Genomic DNA, 11507 nt, shown 5'->3' on the forward strand with positions numbered 1-11507 from the left:
TGGAACTGTTTTCTGCAGAAGGATATAACCTGTCTTCCACTGCCATCAAGGTCTTCTGATGTGGATGGGTAAGATGAGTTAAACTGATTCTTCCTCCCTTAGAGCAGCAACCTGAGATCTCCGCTCCCTTCTCACTAATGCCAAAAGGCTACAGTTTGCAGAACTGTAAAATTATACAGGTTTCGAGCCTGTCAAATATTGAACTCTATGTAGCTCATGCTACCAGTCTTTATGCAGCAGCATCTGCAAAGATTTTTATTTTTCCTTCAGGAAAAAGAACATTTAGTTGCTAGTGGCCATCACCATATTATTTACTTTCCATCTTTCCCTTCAAAGCTAAACAATGTACGCTGGAGTGTTTTTGCAGATGCCATGTTCGGCATAACCACCTGTGATCAAATGCAGCTCTTAAGTGAGTCATTTCAGGGACTCTCTTGTCCATAGCATTTCATTGACCATTTTCCCAATCAAGACGTAAGGCTAGAAGGATTCAGTCTTGGTACAGTGTTGGAAGGGACCCAGAGCAATACTGGATCCTCTCCTGCGTCAGAGGAAATGGTGATGGCTCTGTTTGCCAGCAAACAACCTTTCAGAGGTAAAGTTATATAAGTCTAAAACGCTTCTAGCTGCAATGGCAGAAAAGCAAGGCCATATGCCGAGCCACCTGGTTTTACGGAGGAGTTGCTTGTAAAGCCCCATGGCCAATGAAAGGAGATTGTTCAGGTGGCTTTGAGGAGGAGGCAGGCAGGATTGCTTTATACATTATACATTTCTCAGGCAGAGGAAGCATATTAAGCCTACTGAAGAGAGATTTCCAAGTCAAAGTTATATCGGTCGCTTATATAGACGGTGCAACCCTCCCCCTCCTACTCGCCTTGGGGGAAGAAGTGTTTTCTTCTTTTGAAAGTTTTGAGATACTTTCAGAGCCACAGAGAGAAACCCTGTGGAACGAGAAAGGATTTGGATGTATTTAGAAATATTACAATATAAACTTTAAATATAGAGGATATTCCTCTTCCTTTGATTTATGAGGACTAAAATGTAACTTTTGGCTGCAGCCAACATTTTGAGGCAATTACATAGTACAGAGAGGAATAAAAAGTGCCCTAGCTCTCTGCCCAAATGCTAAGGAATTGAAGCTGCTTAGAAATGCTGGGTAGGAGTTGAGTCCAAATTGTTTAGTTTTTTTCCTTTCAGACTTTGATTGTCAGGGTTTTGAATCTGGTCTCTGTTGTAGCCCTTATGTTGTCTCTGCAGAGATCACAGCAATGCTCCCAAAGTGAACTCGGAACATTCCTTTGGGGAATGTCCTGCTGACTGGTTCTTTTCCAAACAATGTACAGCTACTGAAATGGCTTTTTTTCAGTTCCTCATGTGTATCATGCTTCTTTCCCCTTCCAGAGTAGGATAGATGATATGGTTGAGTGTGTTTGAAGAGGTGTATTAGATAAGGTGCAGGTGGCTTGCTGCACGCTCTTTTTACCTGCAAAAGTAGCCCTTATAGTTAGAAGTTGGGCACTGCTCTAGTTCGTTAGGGACTAGGTGAATCCTGAGACATACCGAGGCTCCTGAGGGTGACATTATTTCTTCTCCTTCCCTGACATGTACCAGGCTCAGACATAGCTGTACATCAAGGCCTGGCCACCTACCCAAATCTCAACTCATGATCTAGACAAGCAGTACTAAAGAAGTCACGTATATATATTCTGGGGAGCATTTCATCCTGATCACCTGTGTGTGTCTGTTCTTTGCCCCCTCAAAGGGACAAAAAACACTTAGAAGCACCTCAGCCTCTGAATGCCAAACAGATGCTTCCTCTTTCCTGCTCCTGTAACATTTGTCCCCCTGTTGTATTGCATACACATAGAGCACACGCACAGTTAGCATCAGTGAGAATACTGTGGGGCAAACAAAAAGAAGAATTAAATGGTTTTCAGCTGTGTGCAGGCAAGAAGAGGTAGAAGGAGGAGCAATGCATGGAGCTCGTGCCTGAGACATGGATGGTTTGCACTGTTTGAGGTGCAATGAAATTGTTCCTCCTGCAGCAGCAAGGACTGCATCTTCCCCGCAGTTTGGGGAGAAGTAGTGACATGGCTCAGCTTTCAGAGGGAGGAGGTCAGCTAGAAAAAGTCTACTCTGGGTGCAGCAGGGAAGAGAAGCCATCTTTCTGAGTAGCCTTAATAGGGTCCGTGGACCTGTCACTCTGTCAGCTGAATTCTTGGCACAGGGCTGGTGTTGCCAAGAGCTCTGCTTTCCTTCTGTCTGTCGTTGCTAGGAGGATAGAGGAGAGATAAGAGCTGAGTAGGGTTCTGTATAAATGATCCTTCCTTAGTGTCTTTTGGTTTAGCTTTCACAGACTGAGGCCCCCAAAGTACTTGGCATGAGTAAAGTTTTCAAAAGCATGAGTAATTTAGGAGATTAAAAGGCATTTTCAAAAGTGTCGACTTTTCAAAGTGCCTAATTTCCAGCGACTTTCAATGAGGTTTGGAATCTTAAATCATCTGGTTGCTTCAGTGAATAGCGCTGTTGATTGCAGCGTAATGCATCATCGGTTGGTATCCTGCTTATGTCAGAGGTCAATGCTGAGTGACTCTGAGGAGGGTGTACAAATCCCCATCACCAGGCAATGGCAGGGAAATTCTTCCTGTCCCTTCCTGGAGGTGGCTTTGAGAGCTCAGAGCTCTTCTGAGTTTCTGGGATAATTACATGGGGATACTGTGGGAGGAGTTCAGTCAGGCTCCTTTTTAAATTGGCTGTGTTTTCTTCATGTTTTAATGACAGGTGCTGTATCAAGTTTTACTCTGACCAATTTGCTACATTTTTTTGCTTTTCTTATTTTGCTGCATATAACTTTCGCTTATGTCTTTGTTCTGTTTTGTGGTAGGAGGCTCTATCTATTTATGTATTTTTATTAACGTATATAGATATAATTTAATATATGAAAACTCTCAGTGTTAGAATTGTAGGTTTCCTAGGTGTGTCTTTGGTCTAAAAAACAGTCATGTGAAGCACTAACTTAAATACTTTGCTGAATTGTAGGCTCACAGAGGGAGAGATGCAGATGTTTAGGAGGAAGAAGGGCTCAGCATTTGCATTTGGATGCATGTCTTATGGCTTCAGAGCTCCCAAGTGGAGCAACTCCGAAGTTCAAAGTGGTGTGATTTTTGGCTGAGGTTTTTTCCTAAGATGACTTCTTCAGGGCATAAAATATTCTGCCCTCAATGCATGTACATAACTCTCATCGGCCTTAGAAGTTACATGCCTACATCAAAGGAAGGATTTACCCCATAATGATTCATCATGAGCCTGACAGGCAAACACAACAGTGGAGAGCTCACAAGCCAAAGATCCTGAGCTAGGGGGATGGCAGAGTTCAGATCTCTGCTGATCAGCCACATTGTGGCTCTGATTTTCAGCAGTTTTTAATTTTTTGTAATTGTTTAAGTATAGTAGGGATCAAACCACATGTTCTCCATCTGGTAGAAGAAACAGTAGGAATCAAGCAGAGGAGATAGCCCTTTAACATCTCATGTGGGAGGTAAATCAGGGTCAGATTAAATTGTGATGCTTTTTTCCTGGAAAGTGGTTCTCCTTATCCCTGGTGTTACGCTGGAAACACAGAACCACAATATTCTAAAGCAAATCAGAAATACCTTTTTATTAAATGTGATTGCAGAAAGTCCTGGGAAGGAATGTGTTAATGACTGGTGATTGAATGCAGTGGTTTGCAAGCTCTAAGCAGCTTTAGTGTCTCCTACCACAGCCCTGATTTAAAATTCATAAATGCTAATCCTCCATAATTTACGGTTTAAAAAGCAGCCCCACTCACAGGCCCTGTGGCTACAGCTCTGTCAGAGTAATTATGCCGCCAAGCTGAAATTGGACTACTAACTGAGATATTAAACAGGGTAGGAAATCCTCTTCCCTGGCAGCCTACCCAATTATTCCAAATAAGCAAACAGATTAGTGAGTAATTTTCCAGTTAAATCTGGTGATTGGTGCCAGAATTGTATGTTAAATATTCAGAAGTAAATAGATTAAAGATGAAATGTCCCCTTTTCTCAAGCTTAATTTAGTGTGTATATTAAAACTTTTTAGGGGGAAAAAAATCTTCATTGAAGTGCAATACGCTTGCTTTGAAAACAGAACCTTTCCCGGCTTGTTTGCACTTGGGGCAGTGCCGTTCATTAGCTGGGGCACGTTGTGCCGAGGGAACCTTGTGCCACATTAGACACAGTATCAGTCCTGCTGTTCCTTTATCCCTCACCTTGGAGGAGCCCTCCTGGGTGGCAGTGCTGAGAGACTGCACGCAGCTCTGCTCGGGACTGTTGGGGACAGCTTTCCACCAGAGACTGCGTGATGGCCGTGTGCTATAGGGTGAGGCTGATTCAGTATTGCCAAGTAAGTGTGGGACTGCTAGCTGCCCCAGCCATTTTGGTGATCCATTTGGTATTAATAGTGAAGATGGGCATTTCTTATTCATTCTGGTTCTTGGGGTGGGGAAGTATTTTTTGTTTCTAAATTCAGTTTGAATTTCCCCACTGACCTGCCCAGAGTTCACATTTTTTACCTTTCCAAACACTCCTTGTAATACAGTGTTTGACTGGGACCCCAAACAGAGGGAAGGCAGCGGCAAAAGGAAGGAAAGCATGGACTGAATGCCCAACACACATAACTTTGGTGTACAGGGGCAAGTGGCAGGGGAGAATGCAGGATAGCCCAGCTGGGGTAATCCAGGAACATGAGCAGTAGGTCTGTCCCTGTGCTGCCGCTGCACCACAGGCTGTGCGTGGTCACCCCGAAGAGCTGAGTCCAGGAGAGAGTGAAGTTAAGGGGCTGTGCTTTAAATAGAGAGGTCAGGCAGCCTTCAGCAGCTGAAGGGTGCTGTCCTGGGAGAGGCCCGGCTCTGCTCTGGAGGTGCTGTGCTGACACCTGGACCACTTCAGAAACCAGCTACGGCTTGCGGCACCTCTCAGGAAGCAGGGCCAGTACCTCTCCCCAGAAGGGCTGGGGCGGTAGTTGCTGCACGGACCCGGCGTTGCTTGGTTGCTGCAGAGACTATGATGGTAGGCTCTGGGAAGCCCAGGTGGTGCGCCCTGCATTTTAGGACTGCAAAGTTCTTTCTAAAAGGAAGTCTGAGGGAAATGTTTTCGCATTCATGGATTAAAGCAAGGATTTATACCTGTTTGCTGGAACCGTGCATATATGTTTCAATATGCAACAGCAGTGAGGAGAGGGAAGCTGCATTTGAGGAACTGGAATAGTTTTAGCACCTGATGGAATTTGCTTTGAAGTTGTTCCAAGGATCCCAAATACATGAACAATGTTTTTTGCCATTTGTAGTATTTTCTCCAGGCACTAAAAGCTCGTTCTTCTAAGGAGGTGTACTGTCCTCATTTGGAAAGTGAAGTGGAAGGAGCGGCACCTGCTTATCAGGAGGTTAAGGTACAATAGCTCTGGGGCTTAGTGCTGTGTAGCGCCTCCTGAAAAGGCAGAGCTCTGGTCTCTGCTTCAGGAAAGAGTTAAGCTGAAGCAGGGTAAGGAGGTTAGTGTAATAGGGCTGCATAACATTGCTCGATCATCCCCTTACCCAATTAGGCTTGCATCAGCCCTTGTTCCTGTTTCTGTCACTGGGGAAGGAGAGGGATCGAAGGGCTTCATGACCTTCAGTGTTAGTTATGGCTTGGTCTGTTGGGCAGGTGAGAGGAGTAGTTCATTCTTAGGTCTGAGTTTAACATTTTCGATGTTTTAAGTCGTGATATATTCTCTAGAGTGGGCAACTTAGAGTTTTTAAAAAACTTGCCAGCATTGGCTGCCTTGGGATACATAAGATGCATGATCTCTGTCCTTCCTGAGAAAGACCAGGTTTTGGTGAAGGAGGTGGTGGTGGTGAAGGGACCAGGTCCCCAGCTTGAATAAGTTGTTCATGAAAAAGTCTGCAGCTGTTATGCCTGGAGAACGGTTTGGATCAGCCACCTCTCACACCTGGGCATGGTGTGCTGAAGGAGGCAGAAACTTCCTAGCCATGGGCCCACAGATTTGCTTTACCACTGGGACATGCGAGAGCTGCAAGTAGGTAATGCGGAACACATGCATAGAAAGGATTAGCTCAACTCCTGCACATCCCAGAGGCTTTTTTCTTCTGCTGTATCCTCCCTGGAGAGGCTTTTTCACCTCAGCCCTCTGCTGGAATGTGCCTTAAAAGCATAATCGAGCTCATAAAAATTAAGTGGTGTGCAATCGTTAAAACAAAAGAAAACAAAACAAAAAGACCCTAAATAAATTTTGTTCAATAAATTCTCTAGAATCAATCCAGTTATATTTGTATTACTGCCAGAGCTCACAGCATAGTTTCCCTTTCTGTGCTTTGCAAGGCTGCAGGGGCTTTTGTTAGTTTGGGTTTTTTTTCCACACCACTACACATGACAACATTTTGGCTTTGTACAAAGAAGTGTTAAAGCCGAAGCCACAATTTTTTTTTTTAGCTTGTGAAGATCCTTCAGATCAAATCTAAGGGCTTACTTGTTCAAAATTGGAATAGATTGATGGTTGTGGAGGGATCCAGGATGAGTTACGCTGCTGAGGATAGAACCCTGTGAATGCCAGGTAGTTAGTTACAGGGCACTAGAAATATAATTATATACAATTTCTGCCTCTCTGATAAGTTCACCCAGTAGGGCTAAAGGTGTGTTTTCTTGCTTATTTTTGATGGCAACGGTGACAAGACGGGATAACTTGTGGTGTCCTGTCTGCCCAGGTCCTTACCGCACACTCTTGCTGCCATAACCCTGATGGTTCAGCATGTGTTGCACGTTTCAGACCTTCTCTGTCTTGAAGGAGAGGTGTGAGTCTTACTGCTTCAAAATACTCTGAACGTCAGCATGTTCCAAGTATCTCGTGTCTCCTGTCTGCTGTCCTGTCCCTCTAACCCAGGGATTTTACATTTTTTTCGAAATATGACAGAAGTCACTTAAAGGATGTCTTTCTCAGACAGGTTTGTCAGTTGAGCTCTTCTTAGCAGAAGCCATTTGAGTCTCCTGCACAGTAAAATGTTTTCAGTTGGTTCCTGGTTCTTTCCATTTGAAATCTTCTCTATACTTACACTGCTTTCAACTTGCCTGTTAAGTCTTCGTGGTCAGCCTGGGGTTTATGTACTTTTGGTTAATCTTTCTAAGAATGTGAAGGGCCATCGCTTGGGATCTAGTAAGTAAGTGGACATGAAGCAAAGAGCTGGACACAAAAATTGCTGTAATGGAATAGTTCAAATGACCATTCACCAACTGCAGTTTCTATTCCTGTCTCTGTGAGTGGCTGTTTCTGAAGACTTTAAGCAGTCTGGATTCATCTTATTGGTTTTGCCCATCATATTCACCTACCATTTGGTGAGTGAATAATTTGTTATTAGTCCCTGGTTTTGTTTGTTCTTGATTCTGAGAAGCATAGTGCTTAGTGGCTGTTACCAGTGAACTCTCTGTAGTGAAAATAATATTTGATTGCGTCCTTAGAGTTGCTTATATGCAATCCCTTTTAAAAAATGTAAATCTCTCTCATATGCTTCCTCAATGTTATCCTGCTACCGTGAGTTCCAAAGGTTAATTACATGTTTTGCTCAAAGCTACTTCTCTAATAGGGTCCTTGAGATGAAGGTTGCTGACCCTTTTAAGCCAGTGAACTAAAGCAAACAGCAAAACAACCCCCTGAGGTTGTTATCCTGTGGGTGGCTATTTGTCTCTCTGTTCCTTTTCGTCAGGGCAGCCTTACTGAAAAGACAAGTAATCAAGCTTCCTCTCAAGAAGGTGACCAGACAGTCTGCTGGCATCATGGAAACAGAGACTAAGGCAATAGTTTCCTTGTCGTTTTTCCCAAATGTCAGTTTTTTGGTTTTGAGAAGAGGGTGTGCCGAGATCACCTTTCCTCACTGCTGGGGACCCCTCTGGTACCCCACGGAACAGCCTGTGCAGCCCTGCCCTGAGTGGGCCTAGCTGCCCTGGATGTTTCCTCTGTTGCCTTCTGAGGTTTGGGGGTAGCCGGGAGGCAGACCTGAGCTCTCTCTGTTGCCAGTTATGTCCACAAATGCATTGCCTCTTTGCTGTGTTTTAAATGCTTCTAAATGCGAATGCAAGTAGAAATTATTTTGGAAGCTTGGAACAGAATGCCATGAACAAGAGTTCCTTAAAGGGATAAAAAGCATATAATTTAATCTGTGTTTATAGCATTTAATCTTAAAAACCTGCAATCTTACTTACTTTATGTATCTGTTTCCCTTGAGGAAAGCAGATAAGGGCATCCAGTGCTTCAGCGGCTCATGCCAGCTAAAATGAATCTGAAATGGAAAACGCGGTTGTAAATAAAATACAAGTGGCCAGGACCCACTCTAATTAGCTAAGATGTGCCAGTGGCACTGTGAGTGTTTTAAGAGAGCCTTGCTGGAGCTGGGATCAGCAAGGGTTTCCAGTCTCTCTGGTGACATTACCTGGATGCCAGGACAGCTCAGAACTTGTGGACAGGTGGTGCATGCGAGAGTGTGATTTTTCAGCCCTTGCACTGGTTCTGTGGTTATAGGAGGAAGAGGGAAAAGGTTTCTGGAATAGCTTTCCAGAACACATGGCCAGTCACAGCCAGACCCTCTGTCGCTAACATGGTGTAAAAGATCGCTCAAGAGATTAACTGATGTTTGTCACACTGAAGAGACTAGCTTCATATTTCTCCTTGAAATAGTCCTCTGAAGCATTTTTGTGTTTGAAGGCTGATGAGGACAGGTTCCAGGCTCATGCATCTCCTGTTAAAGACACCCCGCTGTCCACCCAGGAAAAGAAAGCAAGAACAACTGGTCGTTCTGAATTACCACATAAGATTTATAAGGAGAGATGATATCTCTTAAGTAACTAGGTCCCAGACCATTTAGGGCATTACAGACTTCAATCAGTGCCTTGAAATGTATTTATAAGCAAATAGAGCCAGGAGTGTTTTGTGCTATTAAGCTAGTTCAGCAAATCACTTAAGCATTACTTAACACATGCTAAGTCCACTGCACCCAAGGCAAACTCTGGATATGATAAACTCTTTGTCCATAAAATGTCCCCCTCTGGATAATGTAGCACCACTTTATTGCTAAGGGTGATTTTGCATCTGTCTGTCTCCACAAGAAAAAACCTGCTAGTAGAGCTGTTGTGCTGTACCTGTATTGTTTGTGTAATTGGTTTGCTAAGTGTATAAATCTTAAGTGATAGAATTTTGTAATGTACAGTATAACAATTGGCAAGTGTTGTACATTTATTTTCACAAGTGAGGGAGTGACCCATAACTCAGATCCATCACAGTATATGAAAGCACCGCTCACTGTAGTATAGCAAGCAAGGGAATCATTCATACGCAGGATCTTATTCACTTCAACCTTTCCCTTTTCCTGAACACAGTCAGGTTCTATATGTCTATTGCTGCGTGCTCTGTGTGCTGGCATAGATGTATGATGGCATCACAAAAACTGGAAGGGGAAGAAATGAGACAGGAAAAGAAAGGGGTATGGGTAATTGTCTGAGCTAGTAGAAATGTAAGTGGTCAGGCTTGTCAAGGAGAAGGAAAACTGCAGGGCTGGAGAGTGACTGAGACTAGAACTGACTTTTGGAGAAATGGGAGCTGAGATAATACCTTTCAGTTCAAAAAACATGGGTGATGGCACAGGGTGAGCATGGGAGAACCGGAAATTAAAACAGTAAATAAAATGGAAATGTGTTTGATATAGGGAGCAACAAAGTATGTTTCATCCTCTTAATTCTGCTCTGGTTCCTCTGTCATTATTCCCAAATTTAATGCTGTACTTTTCAACAGGACCTCCATCCTGTAGCAATATCTGTGAAAAATCTCTTTCACAAAATGGCCAAAGCAGCTGAGGAGAAACTTTAGTTTGGGGACTTGGTACCTAGCTGCTTTCACCAGGCTTGCAGACCTGCTCTACACGCTGCAGAAAGCCTCTTATCTTTTCCTCTGTACCATGTGAATAATAAAATTAGCTTTAATTAGTTGTATACTAAACCACTGAGCTACCTAGAGAGATTGTGACTGGGTGCTTCTTTGCTAGAAACTGTGCACAGAAAGATGAACCCTGTCCCAAATTTCTGAACAAGCAGGAGAGGTAAAGGAGGAGGTATGGTTATTTCCCATGTGGGATGATTTCACGGATTTGCCAAGGGACATAGGGGGAATCATGTGTTAGGAGGAAGAAATGAGCCTGGATCTCCGAAAACCCAATTTAGCAGCATAACTCTAAGACACACTTCATACTTGCATCCAATTGTACCAGGGTTGCCACTCCATGGGTTATACTTGGATGGATGGTTTGGGAGATCCCCTGGAGGAGAAGGCCACGAGGAGAGGCAGCTCCAAGAAAAAGTTTCTCAGTAGACAAGTTGGGAGCTGCTGGCTTCCTTTTAAAAGTGTAATCAGTTTGCAATTTCTGACAGGGTTAGTAGTAGGTTTTACTCTCCACTCAGGTCCTAGCCTGTGGCACCCATTACAGGTAATAACCCAGCACAGCTCAGACACAAGGGATCTCACGTGTGCCACAGGGTAGGAGGAGGTAGCGCCCAGGTGTTTCTGCCCTTGATGCCGAGGCAATCTCTTTTCCTCAGGACTGACTTTCTTTGCGGCGAGTGTAACCCTTTTGTCATCTGCACCGTGCTCCCCTTTGTCATTGCACTGCTGGACTCACATCCTTGAACTTAGAGCACAAAAACCCCCTCTGGTTTTTGAACTGATGGTTTGTTTGTTTTTCCTCTTTGGTCGATGCTGGGATCAGTGATGTCAACTTGTTCTATTTGCTTTGACAGGAAAATGTTTTCAGAGTTCATTAGGATGGCATCAATTCTAACGTTTGGCACACAAGCATTTGATGACCTTCATGTGTGGGAAGAAATATGTAGGCAACTTCCATTAGTTTGAAAAAACACTTCCACTTGGTACCATTCTGATTCCTGAACCACAGCTTCAACCTGAAGTTTTGAACGGTCCCTGTTTGTGATCTGCCAGCAGGCTCCAGACATGGAGCTGCAGCTGAAACTGTTGGGAACCACTGCATACTAAGTCTGGGCTGAGGTTACAGTAGGGTCCAGCTCTCCACTCTCCTGTAAGGAAGGTGCTGCCAGCAGCCAGGCTCCTCTTCAACACTGACCGTGCAGCTCCTTGGTCCTGGTCAGCTCAACTGGTAGAGTCAGTCTGGTGTAAACGCAATGGTAACTGCATCCTATGCCTCCAAGTACAGAATATTCCTAATGCTTTCCTGGTAGTTCCCCTCAGTGAGATGATTTCATTTGGCAACTTTGGGCTCATTTGCATCAATTACAGGGCTCATTAAAAAAGCTGGACTGACTGATGTTGCTAGCAGCTGAACCTCTGGGCTTATCCACAGAAACAGAATAGGAGACGTTGGCTTTTACCTCCTCAGTGCATCTGCCTTACGATAACAGAATCACTGCCTCTCAAAGTGGGAGGGAAGGTGAATGTTCATGGCT

This window comes from Pelecanus crispus, chromosome 6 (assembly GCF_030463565.1).
Source record: "Pelecanus crispus isolate bPelCri1 chromosome 6, bPelCri1.pri, whole genome shotgun sequence".
NCBI lineage: Eukaryota > Metazoa > Chordata > Aves > Pelecaniformes > Pelecanidae > Pelecanus > Pelecanus crispus.